The following is a 6,262-nucleotide window of genomic DNA, read 5'->3' on the forward strand; positions in this document are numbered from 1 at the left end:
TTCAAGTTGATCAGTGGAAAATCAGCAATGGTCAACTCACAAAGAGTATTATTAGCCATGGCAACCTTATATCAATAGTTTTGAATGACTCCTTTAAAAACTACATCTAGAGTTATCGATACAAGTTTAGTAATTTTCACCAAGGACCAAACATCTTCTTCTTTCTTTCCAAGTATTGCATAAAATCTTATCTTCATACTTTTATACTCCTCGGTATCATAAATTTTTTTAGCAAGCTTGAACTGAGCAAATGTGAACATCGAATGATTGAATGGCAGGTCCAACTGATTAAAATTTGAGTCTTCGATGGCATAGCTTATCCTTGGCTATTTTTCGAATGCCTCAACTTCTCCATAAGTTATTATCTCTATGGTCTCATAACATACACTTTATTTAGATCTCTCTCATCAAGATCGGGTGGGTCATTTTCTCTCAGACGGTTTATACTGTTAAGCTGCTTCATATTCTCTATTTTAAGTTCTTGTAATATTCTCTTCTCTTTTCCAGTAGGCTCGACATGAACACCTTTTCCTTTTCCATTTGGTTCAAAGGTTGCAATAGGTTTGACTGTTGAAGAACCTGAACCTCCTTCGTTTATGTCCATCCCCTTCTTCGATTAAAGATTTGAAACATCAATGTCAACAATTGGAATTGTTGTTGTTGTCAGAGTTGTCTGAACATATTTCATAGGAATTGGAGTTGGGATCTGTGTGCCGAGTTTGAACGCACTGTTTTAGGCTTCATTTCGGATTTCATTTCATTTTGAAGTCAATCACTGTTCTGGACTACATTAAAATCAAATTAAGAATGTCTTTTTCTAGTAGTGAAGAGATTTACTTTTTGTGAGTATGTTTCGATTCTTTTTATGATTATATGTTTTATAGTGAATATATGTTAAAAATAAGATATTTTCGTTTTTTGTATGAATTGATGCGATTAAATAGCTATAAATTGTTTTCCTTCAAATTTTAGTTGTTAGTAGGCTTTTGTATGATTATATGTACATGTGTTCACTAAAATTTTAGGCACTAGAACAACTAAAATTAATAAGAAATTCTAATATTGAATGTGTCTGAAACAACTCTTGAATACGAAGAACATATCCAAAATACGAAGAACATGTCGAGAATATATAGAACTAGGCGTATATATGTACGTTACACAGATTAATATATCGCGATAAGATAGATGATTTTACGTCTCAAAATTGTTTTACCCTCGTATTCCAATTGCATATAAATATAATTAAATATATTTTCAACATTCTAATACTTTTATTTATTGTTAAAATTAGCCTGAGTATAACTTATATAATCATTATTTATTTGAATATATCTTGATATTTTAAACATCAAATATTTGTTTAAAAAGAAAGATATATATCTTTACTAACTTATAAAAGAAATCTTATTATTTCTATAAATAGATTCAATATAATAATAATATTTTTTAAGACGTTCAAATCATTAAGCAAATGATACAAATAATCATCAATAAAATAATATTATTTTTAAATCGTATCATTTGTAAAGCACTGAGTACAATTGTGAAATACATAGCTAAATTCTTATCTTTTAAATATCTCAAGATAAAACTATTCCACACTATGAATCTGTCAACATTGAACGGGCAATCCGGTATTCCCTCACCTTCGACGGATTCAGATAAAAAATGTATTGATTAATTGATGTATCTTAAACCACCTTTCCTCCTGATTAAACCTTCACCTTGTATTTCCTCTTCGCTTCCTTCTCTCCAAACTCAAGTTCAATTTCTCTCTTTTCTTCATCCACTTCCGCTGTTGGCCCAGCCAACACCACACAAACAGACACATATACACGCCCTTCAATGTCGTGGCTTCCTACGACAATAACCAACAAAACTTTTGTTCCTCTTCAGTTAATCAATCGATTCTTTGTGTTATTGGTTTTTAAATTGGATAGATTTGGGTATTATGGATGAAAACCCTAAATCTCAGAGTCTTCGAATTTATAGGTATTTGCTCTTTTCTGAGATTGTTTTTTCCTTTCTTACTCTCAATGTTTGTCTTTAAATTTCAGAATTGATGGATAGGCATACACTGATTCAATGGATGGATGAGCTCACATAGATTCGATTGATGGGAACCACTGATGGCACCATCGAGGCGACACAGTCACTACGAATAGTAAGGCCAACTTCATGTCGATTATCTTATGTATATAACTATCTAAAGATTTCTATTCATGAATCTATACAATTACATCTCCCTCTCCCCAATTACGTAACAAGATGTTGAAGAATAATAAGTGTATCGATCTAATTTTCTCTTGGATCATTTATAGATTCTCACTAATTACCGTTTCTAACTAAGAATGGTGTGGTTTGACTAAAGTTCGAAGCTTTTGTTATAGATTCACCTGTAGTACATACTCCAAATTGATCATGGCGATGTCTTTAAAACAAAATTTTATGTCATCCACTCATCCCATTATTGTCATCATTGCAGAAGCAAAAGGTCCCAACTGCAACAGTTACATGTCATCAACTTCCACATCTTCGATTGGTTGTTCTACTGATTAATACATCTATTTAATCAGGTATATTTATATTGGGTTTTTTATGGATCAGGAGGGTATTTATAATTAACTACGTCATCGAAGCATGTAGTCTTGTAAAGAATGTAAGTCCCGACTTCCTTTTTGTAAAGTTTCTATTACTTTTTTCTTTTAGTTGTTTTGAATCCATCTTAACTTGTTTCTATTTGGTTTTTTGTTTTGGTATTGATAAAAATATGTTAATCCACACCTTATGTAACCCAGTCAACATAGGTTTTGCTTAATGTAGTAAGATTCATGTAGAATTTGGTTGTTTCAAATGTTCTAATCCTTTCTGGCGAAACATGAATATGAATAGAGCCTGAAAATTAGGTTTATACAAAAGACGAAAATGGTGTCATCAATGTGTCAAACATGAAAACACAAAATAGTCGAGGGAGGTACTGAATTATCAAAAGTGGCAGTGAGTAAATCTTATTAGAATGTTAATGTTACTAAGATGTTAATATGTTTTGCTTATGCAATTTATATGCATGTATGGTGTCTTAAAACCTTGCACAAAAATGTTGTGTGCTCTTTTTCTATCAATTCTAATTACTTGTATATTTATATATATTTCTTGTGTGGTGTACATCTCTCTCTCTCTCTCTCTCTCTCTCTCTCTATATATATATATATATATATATATATATATATATATATATATATATATATATATATATATATATATATATATATATATATATATATGGTTTCGATTATTAACACACACATCCATACATCAAATTTTGCATTTGTTTTGTTGGCTGGACAGATCTGAAAAGATTCAGATAGCACCACCATTTTTTCATTTTCTCATATGTGAAAGTTTGTTTTTTCAGGGAAACTTCAAATTTCCATAAAATGTGACAATAATGAGTTTATGGAATCACTTTCTGATGAAGTTGGTTGTGAAAGTTTGTTATAGTAGGAAAGGGAGAAAAAACTAATTGAATTCAAAGGAAAAAAAAAGGTAATTAAGGCATATATGTCTCTTTTTATATTTTTTTCTCTAACTGTGTGTGTGTGTGTGTTTAACTGTGTAAGTATGTATATGTTTACAGGTCCTAAAATGGGTGTTTAATTATGTGTGTTTATAGATCGTGAAATGTTGTGTTTAGTAAAGTTTTGATTTTTATCGATTTCATTAGACATGTGTAACCCCATTTGTTCCATTCATGTAATTGGTCACCTATATATTATCACATTTTTATATTTGAAGGCATTTGTAGCCCTTTTTTTCAGGTGCTTCTTAAAATGGAGAATCATGGAGGCAAGTGATGATTAGAGTCTACAAAACACCAAATTATTGAGATTAAACACTTTTAGGAAATTTATTCTTTATGTTATTAGAATCCCAATTACTTTTATTGTATTTCTTTTTTGACTCTTTGATTTGGTTTGAGACAAGCAAGTGGGAGGGTGAGATGGGATGGGGGTGATGGGGCCAACTGAATATTAATAAAACAATTGCAGTAGCCAACTTTTGCAGTTAAAAATGGTTATGTCAATGTAAGTTTTAATTTTGTAATGTTTTGTTTAATAATACGATAGAGACAGTACTTCTTTGTATGTGGCTAAAACATGTTTTATTGATTTGTTTATTATAGCTAAAAGTGTTTAATAAATTTTGGTTAGCTTTTGGAAATTAGGAATAAAAAATGGTAAAAGATGGTAAGGCAATAGAGTTAGCATTTAAGAAGAAAAGGATCGATGCTAGAAATACATGGTTATGAGAACTACCCAACTACAGGGTAGGACACTTAACAATTATGTTTATAAATTTATTATTTTTATTGTCATTAAACTATCATACTTAAAAATAAATGTCTACCATAACATGTACATAATTTTTTTATTTATAAAAATAAAAATATTATATATTGTGAACTTTATAACATGAAGATTAAGAAAAACAACAAAAATCTACTATTGAAAATCCTGATACATCTTAAAATTTGTCAATCATCAACATTAAAAAAAATTAAAAAAAAAATATACATTTCTCAGGTAAATCGTTTGTGGGAAAAAAATATGAAAAAGTGTAATCAAACCAATATGATTTTTGGATTTCTTAGCCGTTTGAAAGGATTTTAATTGTCGTAAAACCAACCAATAACAACATGTATTTGTTATGTTCATTATAATGGAATAATGTGTTTTTTAATGGAACTAATTGTTGAAAAAATTATCATCATACATTCTAGAAAAAATGACTATTTTTCAAAAACTGAAAAAAAATGGTTATTTTCAATGAAAAACTCATTTATAATAATTAGATTACCAAATTTTGTATAAATAAATATCGATTTGAAAATTAAACTAACATTATTATATTTTATTCCATTGAATATATTTAGAAAACGACAATTGTCACGAGATTGATACTTTTTTTATCAATGTTAATCGGAAAATGACCATTGTTATAAAAAAAAAATACAAAATATTTTTGTTCTAACCCAAAATATATACATATATCTTTATTCAACTAAAACAACATTTTTTCAACCAAATCATGAACACATTTTTATTTTAAACCCTAAACAAAAACACAATTATACTTGTTTGCCAGAAACTGTTCGTCGCAAATACTCCATTAGCCGTCTACCACTTTGCACACAGGTAAAATAATTATTTAATTAATTATTAACAATAATAGATTAGAATAACATATAATATGATATAATATAATATGTTATTCTCAATTATTATTATTGTTAATAATTATTGGAACAACTATTTTTTTGTAAAACTTTGAATTAATACAATATTTGATATATGAATTAAGTTTTATTTAATAGTATATTAATCCATTAAAATATTTAAGAATAAGTAAAACCTAAATATTTTTCAATTGTATTTTATATTTTGATTTAGGCTTTGTATTTAATAGCATATCTATATTAAAACTTTCAATAGATTAGATAATTAATTCAAACTTTATAGCATTAAAGTCGGGAAGAGGCACATATAGGAAAATTTGTAAAAATTTGAGACTTAAATGGAAAATATAATATATAGATGATTTTTAATTATTTATTTCTTTAAATCAACATAAATAAACAATTGTATATAACATATTGAATTAAATACTATGCATATCAACCATATAACATGTGATCGATAACATGTATCTGATCTAATTTACATTAATGACTCTATCACAACATATAAAAAGAAGAACTAATATATAGCAAACTTACAAATTAAGAGTTATAACATCATAATATATCTAATTTACATTAATGATTCCACCACAAGATATAGAAAAAATATTAATATATAACAAACTTACAATAATATATCTATTTATATTAACGATTCTACCAAAATATATAAAAAAAGAATTCATGTATAAAAAACTTACAAAATAAAAGTTATAACATAATAACATGTCTTTAGAAGTGGTAAAACGACCTCACATATTTATATAACATGTGATCAATAACATACAAAATAAAAATCCTAACATAATAACATGTCTTCAAAATGGTAAAAATAACTTAAATATTTATATAACATGTGATTAAAATCATGTATATGATGTGATTTATATTAATGACTCTTCCACAACATTTAAAAAATGAAATAGTATATAACAAACTTACAAATTTAAAATTATAACAACCAACACAAAAACTTTTAAAACTTATTTTCTCTGTATATTTTTATTTGATTTGTATGTC

The 6,262-nt window shown here is 27.4% G+C and overlaps 1 long non-coding RNA gene across 5 annotated transcripts; it reads left to right on the forward strand.

Annotated features, from left to right (window-relative positions):
• The first annotated feature begins 1,599 nt into the window (after positions 1 to 1,599).
• On the forward strand, positions 1,600 to 4,148 carry LOC111885543 (uncharacterized). 5 transcript variants are annotated; one of them, XR_008226399.1, is made up of 4 exons: positions 1,600 to 1,995; positions 2,061 to 2,167; positions 2,489 to 3,549; positions 3,641 to 4,148. It is a non-coding gene; the product is annotated as an uncharacterized LOC111885543 (long non-coding RNA). The 5 variants fall into 5 exon arrangements; XR_008226400.1 differs by having other exon boundaries at positions 3,809 to 4,148; XR_008226398.1 differs by having other exon boundaries at positions 3,822 to 4,148.
• The last annotated feature ends 2,114 nt before the right edge of the window (positions 4,149 to 6,262 follow it).

Source organism: Lactuca sativa, chromosome 9 (assembly GCF_002870075.4).
Source record: "Lactuca sativa cultivar Salinas chromosome 9, Lsat_Salinas_v11, whole genome shotgun sequence".
Classification (NCBI taxonomy): domain Eukaryota; kingdom Viridiplantae; phylum Streptophyta; class Magnoliopsida; order Asterales; family Asteraceae; genus Lactuca; species Lactuca sativa.